Source organism: Octopus bimaculoides, chromosome 19, assembly GCF_001194135.2.
Source record: "Octopus bimaculoides isolate UCB-OBI-ISO-001 chromosome 19, ASM119413v2, whole genome shotgun sequence".
Taxonomy (NCBI): Eukaryota; Metazoa; Mollusca; class Cephalopoda; order Octopoda; family Octopodidae; genus Octopus; species Octopus bimaculoides.
This window is the reverse complement of record NC_068999.1, coordinates 52,194,146-52,204,232: the sequence shown is the minus strand read 5'-3', so window position 1 is coordinate 52,204,232 and position 10,087 is coordinate 52,194,146. Positions and strand designations below refer to the sequence as shown.

Genomic DNA, 10,087 nt, shown 5'->3' with positions numbered 1-10,087 from the left:
ATGCAAACAAAATAGTAAATTGAGGAGCCACAATATTTTAAAAGTCCCTGAAAAAAAGTTTACTTTAGTTTGATATGTATTGCAAGAAACAGCTGGATTCCTTTCTCTAACATTTTACAGAGTTCAAACCAACACAAGTGAGAAACAAAATAGGAATTTTGAAAGCAGTCTCTATAAAACTAGTTTTTAAACATCAAATGGCTATGGGGGTCCACCAAAATAAAATAGTAATCAAAGGGGTCCATAGATAAAAAAAAAAATGGTTGAGAACCCCTGCTCTACAGCCAAGTCAGCAGAATTCCAAAGCAGTAAACCCTACCACCACTAGATGGAATATTTGGCTACAGTTTCTCTTCACTTCGAGGAAATGAACAGAACATACATAGTCCTGGTTTAACTGTATTAAAGAAGCAACAGTAGTAGTAGTAGTAGTAGTATGGCCTTAGTATTACTATGGCACTGACTTCTAGTAGTGTGATGGAGCAGAAGTAAGGTCAAATCCATTTTGCTACAAGTTGCCCATGGTTAAAGGTGAATGGTAGACTCCACCCCATGCAGCATTAAAGAAGATTAAATTCCAAATACATCAAAATTTTAATATTAATTTCCATATTAAAATAATATCATTTGAAAACACTTTTAATAATAACGAGTTGAGCAAGGCCAGGTGAAGCTTGAAGAGCCAGTCAACCTGATCTTTAATATATTAATTTCTCGAATTTGCACAAGGCTATAAATATTTAAATAGAAACAATGCTCCCAGAAGCATTGAAAGCGATATTTCCTACGTAAAAATGCATAACTTAGCAGAATTTTTTTTTTTCTTGATTATTGAAAATATCATAATGTTATTTGCTGATGTTATCCCCAATCACCTGATATCCCTAAACAAAAACAAAAAAGTTGACAATCCCAATCCCTTGTTGACATTAACTGTACCCTACTTTATCTGTATTGTTAATGCAATTAGAATAAAATGCAACCCAAACTCTCTCTCTCCACACACACACACATAAAAGCACTTAACAGCATGCACTTTAACTCCTACATAATAATGAAACTGTTTATGAAATGATAGCTTTCCTATTCTCCACTTTCAGCACAAACCATTCATTTAAGCAGGACGAGACTAAAGTGGTATGGACAAGTAGTGAGCATGAATGATGCAAACTCCAGGAGAGAATGTAACGTGTGAGAGACTGGTAGACAGTGACTTGAATTGTAAAGGTCAATCAAAGAGAATTAGTTCATAAAAAAGAAAAGAAAAACAAAAAAATGATGACAATGAAAACTTGAGGCATTGACTTGTTAAGCAGGTTGACACATTTAACTTGCCGTGTTTACCATATCTTAGCAAAGAAAAAAAAATCCAAACTTTTTTTTACATTTTGTTTTTCAAGAACTATATTTAAAGAAGGGTAGTGCAAATGTTATTACCAGGAATGTGGCAAGAACAGATTCCAAATTTCAGCCCTTTTTTGGCAAGGTGTCAGATATATTAACTGGTTCTGACTTATTGACAAGGCCAGCAATCTTGAGGGTGGGAGGTGTGTTAGCCTATACCATTGAACCCAGTACTTGAGTGTTATTTTATTATTGCCCCAACCCAACCCCCAAAGGGGTAAAAGACAATGTTGGCTTTGGTGGGATTTGAACTTAGTACTATTTCATTTAGCTCTTTATGTTCTAATGATTTAGCACTCAAATTACTCTGTTAAATATAATGCTTGTGTTCACATTTCTTTGAATTACTCATAGTTTTGAGATTCCAATGATATGATTGTTTATTTTTAGAATGACAATGTAGAGTAGGTGTGAGAGGCTGAACCTGAACAAAAAGCAAGTAGAGTATTGAGGATGCATAGGGCTGATCTGAATGCTTAAAGGGTTAATCTAAAAGTGGATATTATATGTACCAACAGCATAATAAACTCAAACCAACTAGATAATCCATCATCCTGACATAATAAAAAATAGCTTTGTGTCTAGTAAAAAATTTTTTTTATCTATTTTCATGCTACTCTGTAAAAAGGAACAAGCAAAAGAACTCTTCATAAGGTGTATCAGGCAATGACAAGTGACCAAGATCTCTAGTAAAATGCTGTGCTTGAGGAGACTCATCAAGCCAAGTGAAATTGTAGTTGTGGTTGATGTTGGTGTCACGTAGCTGGCACCCTTGCCAGAGGAAAGTAAAGAGGACCCATTACACTCTTGGAGTGGTTGGCATTAGGAGGGGCATCCAGCTGTAGAAACCATGCCAAATCAAACTGGAACTTGGTGCAGCTCTCCAGCTTACAAGTTCCAGTCAAACCATTTAACCCATGCCAGCATGGAAAGCAGATGCTAAATGATGATCATCATTACCAGCAGACCAATGTGACAAATGTACAAACTGGGCCCTGCATGTACACTTCCTGACCGTAAAGGATAACCAAATGAATATAGTCTCAGATAGAGAGGATGACAGCTCAGATCTTGCTACTGACACTACAGTATATGCACAGCCCAGAAACTTAACTCCCAATGCTGGAAACTACTTACATCTAGCAAGATATTTCAGGGAATTCTAGATCAGTTTAAACAGTGACAGTAACAATTTCATTTGTGGTTTTGAGTGAATTCCAACCACAGATAATCTTCCTACAAGAAAACAATGTCCTATCCCAAGGAGCCTTCTTTCATTCACTGCAACTAGGAATAGAGATCAGCTCTGTAAAGTATGGTGATTTGCAACAGACCTAGGGTTCAGAGCTACTAGCAAAAGATTTGTCTCATCTGCAAGGACTAATGCTTACAATCAGAAAGTTCAAAACTAGAATTCAATAAAAAAGCAGTAGCTGTGAACCAGTTTAGATTACTGTTTAACCATTTCATGCACATTTTCCAAGGGCATTAGTAGTGCATCATGATCTCATCTCCCTCTCTCTCTCTCTTGCACCTTATAAATCAACTGCCTGTACCATGGTTAGAAATCAATATTTACTTTATCTCAAAGCACTGTAGAGTGAAAGTAAATTCTTAGTGAGCTGAAAGCAGCTGATTGAAATTGTAGCAATTTAACTTCATGCTAATCAATTATTAATGCTCATGAGAAAGGCACAGAGTTCAAATAACCTCATTTCTCCTTCTCTATACATCTATATTTAAAAAAATTCTCTTTTAAAATTAAATAGTTAACCATTAATTTAAGTCAAGACTTATTTTGTTGTTACCTATTACTGCTTTCAAACTAAGCAAGAAATAACATTGGATGGTAAAATAAAGACATCATGCCACAGATCCAATGGATATGCTTACAAATGTTTTCACTGTCATCTTACAAATGTGCTAACTTCATGTACTTCCATATCTACAAGAGATAAGTACCAAACCAGGAAATCAACTGAAGGCACTGAGTCCAGATGATATGGTGTTACAAGTACATGTATCATACTTGCACCGAGATGATCCTGGTGAAAGATTGGTATAAGTGTACAGAATGTGCTCTTGTTTAGCCGCATGTCTGCACAAGTCAGACAAAATTTGTCACGGCAAATGTTCTGTAGCTGGATACTCTTCCTGTCACCAACCCTGACTTGTTTTTAAACAAGGTAATATCTCCCTTATTTCTTTGCATGTGAACAGCACAAATGGCCAGACATATTTTCAAAGGAGATTACAAACAAATGATGTCTTGATGTCTCTTGTATGATGGTGACCTGTTTGCAAATAGCATGCAAAGTCAAGAAGGGGGCATATAGGCACACACACACACACACACACACATGATGTGCTTCTTTCAGTTGCCTTCAACCAAACCTGTAATTCTCAAACAGTGTGTCACGAGGGGTGTCTTGGTGTGCCACAGATCTTTAGTTAGGTGCATTGCAGATTTCTAAAAACAATTTACAGCTTTAGAAAAATCCATATAAATGCTCGAGTAATTCATAAAATGTGTTATTCATAATTTTGTGATACACAACTGGCCTAACACAGCTCCTGGTTCGATAATACTCACCTCCAGCTTTAAACTGATCTAAATTCTAACAAAATTTTGTGTTATACTCCAAACACCTGCTTAATAATGGGAGTTATTTACTGAATTCTTCAAAATGAATTGGAATGAGGTTAATGATTTCAACAGAAATATCGTAACAAAAGGGTCAAAGGTTAATAAAACAAAGTAACAGTCTTCAATATTTTTTTACTCAAATTTTTAACAATTTTTGTTTTTTCAAACTTTCCAAGTGAGAGGTGCTGTAATTATTTTCATTTTAATCTCAGATATGTCACAAAATCAAAGGCAGATCCTTGAACTAGACTGTTTAATTATTTTTTTTTTTTATTCAAAAATATATATACTAACTTATCTCAATAAATAAATGCACTTGTGGATTACAGTAGGGCAGGTCAAGCTCAAAGGTCTAGACAACAATGTTTAAATTGTTCTGTACATCATCTAGTACAGAATTGTGAAATTTAATATCAGTTCAAATGTCAACGTCACAGACCAGGCAAAAATTTATTGGGATAGAGAGAACTTACGTCTAGAGTGTGTTGAGAGATTTGAGGGTACAAATGAATTAGAACAAAACAAATTCCTAAAAAAAAATCTTTTCCTAGTATTGCATTTTCTAAGGTCTTAAAGAGCAATAATTTTCTACAAGAAGAGTAAAACATCAGGTTATCAAATGTATTAGTGAAACACCAGAATACTAGTCTTATCAGATTAGTAATGTTGTAAATTTAGATTTTAAATTTCAAAACTTCATATCTGAAGAATTTATCAGCAATTAATTCAATTTAAGGATTTAAAAATATCACTGAAGTATGTTAAGAGAAATCAAGTAGATATGTTCCTTAACTTTTGAGAAAGCAACAAATAAGAAAGTACAAATAACATAAAAGGAAATGCCAGCTTCAAACTAATTTTTGCTAATTATTTAACCCTTTATTCCATTACATGTAACACATATTTATTCACATTGCTTTGAATTTATCCTGCATTCTCTTGTAGCCTTGTGTTTTTGATTATGCAACTGTATTTTTTGGCACTAATACCGTAGGGTAGGTGTGAGAGGCTGGATCTGGACAGACTGAACATAAAACAGGAAGAATATTTTAGCCGGATGTGGTCATTTTAAATGCTAAAAGGTTAAAATATAATCAAAAATAGTTTTCAGAAAAGTGATAATAATATCAAATTCAATAGTTCTATAATGCCCAACGTCAAAAAAATTTATGTTTTTCACCCACTTCATTTTTGTTTATATCATTTAATATTCTACTAAGAATACTAAATATTTACTTAATGTTCTTCTAAGACAAGTCACAACAGAGCTTGTGGTCTGTCTTTCAGGAAAGAATTGAACAAAATTCAAATAATTATTCTAACTCAACAACTATTAATAACCTAAACTCTCTCGTTACGAGACGAGGCATCAAATACAAAAATTTGATGTTTTTAGAGTTGCAGTCAAAAACTGTATAACATGCAAAATTCTTCAATGACCAACAATATTTTCTGGCAAAAAAAACAAAACATCTATGCATACTATATAATCCTCTTAATGGTGTTTATCTGAAATAAATACACAGCAAAACTCCCTAACATTGCCCCATATCATAATCAAAGCTATTTATCCAGGTCAATGATGAGTTGTTGAACTTAATCACTGACCTATTTTTTTTGCCTTCTCTTTCTTTTTTTTCCTTTTGTTCTGAATTTATTTAACTCATTTTCTCTAATAGATTTCCTTGTTCTACTTGTGTTCTTATTACTATTAAACAACACTTGAATTTACTACAAAACTCAGCATTACCTCCTTCTGGCTTGAAAACATGTCTTTATAAAGTTCTGGCATCACCTTCTCTAGAATTCAGCTAATAAACATAAAGACAGAGCATGCACAAACATAGACCCATGATAAAATGGTCTTCTTCAGTAAACCTTCACTTACTAATACTCAATAACCACACACTCTCACTCACTACTGTCTCTCTTTCTAATACAATAGTTTCTGCATGTAATGCACATGTTAATGCCACTATTTTGTTCTCTAGAGCCTTCAATTGTTGTTGGAGTGTTGGTCAAAATACCATGTGGCATTTATTTCTGCTCCTTGCATTCTAGTTCAAATACTATAGATTTCAACTTAGAGAGCTGACTTAATCTGTTGCACAGTTTAACACCATCACCTGACTACCGAGTGTCATTAACAGACGAGTCCACTGTGTAGCGAGCATTCAGACCAGCTATGTATGGGGAACATCCACAGAAGGTACAAACTGGGAAGAGAGAGTAAAGTGAGTTAAAACTCAGAATGTTGGACAAAATGACATAGTCAAGTAATATGCAAAAATGCTACAGGAGAACAAAAAATAATGACTATTAAAAAAAGCTCCTTGTTCTATAATACTAACTTCTGGCTTTGAACTGATCTAAATTCTACCAAAATTGTGTGTTATGCACCAAACACCAACTAAATAACAGCAGTTATTTACTAAATTTTTCATTGCTGTTAAAATGAATTGCAATAAAGCTAATGATTTCAACAGAAATATGGTAACAGAAAGGGTTAAAGGTTAATAAAATGAAAGTATTCAGAAACATTTGTCTAATTCATTTGAAGACATGTCACTTATTTTCTTCTTTTTCTTTTATATTTTATAAGTCTTCAAGTGTAAATCCTTCCAAATCAGAATTATAAATACCTGCTGAAGCCATATTGGTAACTACGAAAAAATTAATCTCAACTTGAAATGTTGAAAGAAAAAAAAAAACACACATGCTGTTGAAAATTTCACAACTGTATTTAGGCAGAAACAGCTCTATCTTGCAGCATCTTGTAACTTACCAATATGGTTTCAGCAGGTGACAATTCCAAATTGGAAGGATTTACATTTGAAGACTTACAAATTGTATAATAATAATAATAATAAAAACAAACAAACAACAATGGCTTACTTTCAGAAGACTCGTACATTTCTGAATTTCCACTAAGTGAAGAGGAGTATTTTAATAGTGAAAGTAAAGAAGACTTCTGAATGCCGTTTGAAATATCATGGTGATGTGGTCAAGCAGCACAACAACAATATACATCACCAATTTTATGGAAAATAAATAATTGTGAATCATTGGTATCTGCTGACAAAATTTCATGTCTGCATGTAAAAAGTTAGTTACAAATATTTATTGATAACCTTCTTTAAGCATAATTAATTCAAAACAATGTGAATAAATAAGCATTACATTTGGCGAGAAAAATCTAAATGTTTAAAGACTAAGCAGTGTCAAAAAAAAAAAAACGTAAACAACAGAAACAGAACATTCTTCACACTAATTTGGCCCAACATTGCTGATGATATTGGTAACACACACCTGCTGTTAACTTAGTCCTTTCAAACATCTACAAATATATGACATGGTCCAGTAGAGCATCATTGTTCTAACGACGTATAATTACATCACCTCTACCTTCCGCTAGATCACGCTAAATCTTATTTACGACAAATGAGTTAAATTATTAACAATTTTTACCTATTTTAAAATTTTACATAGTTACACGTACTCTATAACATTTTCTGTAATTTTGTTACTGTGTAGTGTATAAATTTCCAATATTGTGCGCATATATACTGATCCCACTCCCCACCCCCACGGAATTAGAATGGTTTTTGAAGGGTTCACCAAATATTGTTTACCACTGTATACTCTGAGAAACAGTACTTCACTGTATAGAACACAAAGTGTGTCTATTTTAGCTTATGACATGAAGCTGGCCTAATTGGTGCTGCTGAAGTTAGAGGATTGGCAGACTAAAGGAAAAAAAAAATTCATTTACCTAACAAGGAAGTAGTTTTACGTTGCAACTGCATGTTGGTGGTTGACCCGTATAAATCTAAGAATTCAGGTTAATTTAACTTCTACCAACCAATGAATAGAGAAACCTCTAAAATAGAAGTACATAGCAAAACTATCATATTCGGCTGATCATGGAATATCAAAAGCCAATGAAAGTTTTAGTCATTGGCTGATAGACACCCTGCACTTTTGTTATCCTCAGCTGATGCCAGGCATGTAAAAAAGCACCATTCAAGTGTGGCCGATGGCCTTGCTGCCTGACTGGCACCTGTGCCAGTGGCATGTAAAAGCACCATTCAAGCATGGCTAATGCCAGTGCTGCCTGACTGGTACATAAAAAAGCACCAGTCAAGCATGGCCAATACCAGTGGTGCCTGACTGGTTCCCATGCTGGTGGCATGTAAAAAGCACCTACTACACTCTCAGAGTGATTGGCGTTAAGGGCATCCATCTGTAGAAACCTTGCTAAATCAGGTGCAGCCTCCTGGTTTGCCAGTTCTCAGTCAAACTGTCCAACCCATACCAGCATGGAAAGCAAACATTAAATAATAACTAGTATACTTATTTCTAGTTAGCTGGTTAAACACACACACACACACACACACAAATGCATCTGATGCTCCAGGCATTATCCATCCAACATCTCAGTTCATTTTTAAACCAATTATTTTCAAGGCTGGTACTACTACTGTTGGTTCTTGCCAAACCAATAAGTTACAAGGTTGTAAACAAACCAACTCTTGTTGTCAAGTGGTAGTGAGGGACCTACCTATATATATATATATATATATATATATATATATATATATATATATGATGGGCTTCCACACAGTTTCTGTCTAGCAAATTCACTCACAAAGCATTGGTTGGTCGCAGGGCTATAGAAGAAGACATGTCCAAGGTGCCATGCAGTGGAACTGAACCCGTAAGCACATGGTTGCAAAGCAAGCTCTTTAACCACACAGCCAAGCCTGTGATAATACAAAGGAAGAATATTAATGGGCAACTGTAAAATGAAATGGCTTAAAAAAAAATGTCCTTCTATGTTGTGGAAACATAGAAAGAAATAACTTCTTAAATTTCTCTTCACTTGAAGAAATGGTTTAATGATGCTGGACTCGTAACTCTTACTGGGCATAAGGAAACTGGCTTATTGGAGAAATTCTGTCAAAATCGTTTGGGATCTATTTTGCTGCAGCAGACATGAAGATTTCAGAAAAATGGATCATAAATCCATAAGTATGGCTGTGTGGTTAAGAAGCTCAGTTTGCAACCATACAGACTCAGGTTCAGTCCCACTGCACATCACAATGGGTGTTTTCTACTATAGCCCAAGGTCAACTAATGCCTTTGGTAGACTGCCAATAACATGTAAAAGGCACCCAATACACTCTGTAGAGTGGTTGGCATTAGGAAGAGCAGCCAGCCATAGAAACCAAGCCCAAACTGACTGGAGCTTGGTGCAGCTCTGTCGTACCAGCTCCAGTCAAACCGTCTATCCCATGCCAGCATGGAAAACGGATGTACGATGATGGAAACTGTGAGGAAGCCCATCATATATCGCACGTGTGCATTTGTTCCTCACCCACGTCCACTTGACAACTGGTATTTGTTTACGTCTGGCTTAGCAAAAGGAAATTGAAAGGAACCTGTTGTGTATGTGTGTGTGTGTCTCTTGTCACGGAATCATGTGATAGTTGTAAATGAGTATTACTCTCATGCAGGTGTCATCAATTGCCAATATTCTGTGAAAATAGGTCTAGCCATTGAGAAATATTCTTTTCTACCCTAGGTACAAGGCTTGAAATTTTGTAGGAAGGAGCCAGTCGATTAGACCGACTCCAGTACGCAACTGGTACTTAACTTATCGACCCTGAAAGGATGAAAGGCAAAGTCGACCTCGGCGGAATTTGAACTCAGAACGTAACGGCAGACGAAGTACCGCTAAGCATTTCGCCCGGTGTGTTAACGTTTCTGCCAGCTCGCCGCCTTAGCCATAGAGAAATATTACCTTGCCCGGAAGCAGGTGTGGATTGGTGGCAGGATGGGCATCCGGCTGTAGAAAATCTACCTAGATAAATTCCGTCTGAACAATATAAGAAAAAAGAATAATGTACGCTAGAACGATGAGTGCTATGTAGTTCAATATAAGAAAAAATGTTTTAGAAAATTTACTTTTTTCATCAGATGTAAGATTACTTTGGTAAGGGATACGAAAATCAATCGACCATTTCCAAGAGATGT

General features: G+C 35.3%; 1 protein-coding gene across 11 annotated transcripts in view; it reads right to left on the bottom strand.

Moving 5' to 3' along the window:
- The window catches only part of LOC106878180 (uncharacterized), a 174,402-nt gene that overhangs the window by 54,848 nt on the left and 109,467 nt on the right, over positions 1-10,087 (bottom strand). Inside the window, exon 2 of one of the 11 annotated variants that reach the window (XM_052974741.1) lies at positions 6,947-7,022. The exons of 9 other annotated variants lie outside the window; for them this stretch is intronic. The gene's annotated coding sequence lies outside the window, so the exon portion shown is untranslated. Of the gene's footprint in view, positions 1-6,946; positions 7,145-10,087 lie in introns of those variants that run through there. One more of the 11 variants, XM_052974739.1, reaches the window with a different exon arrangement.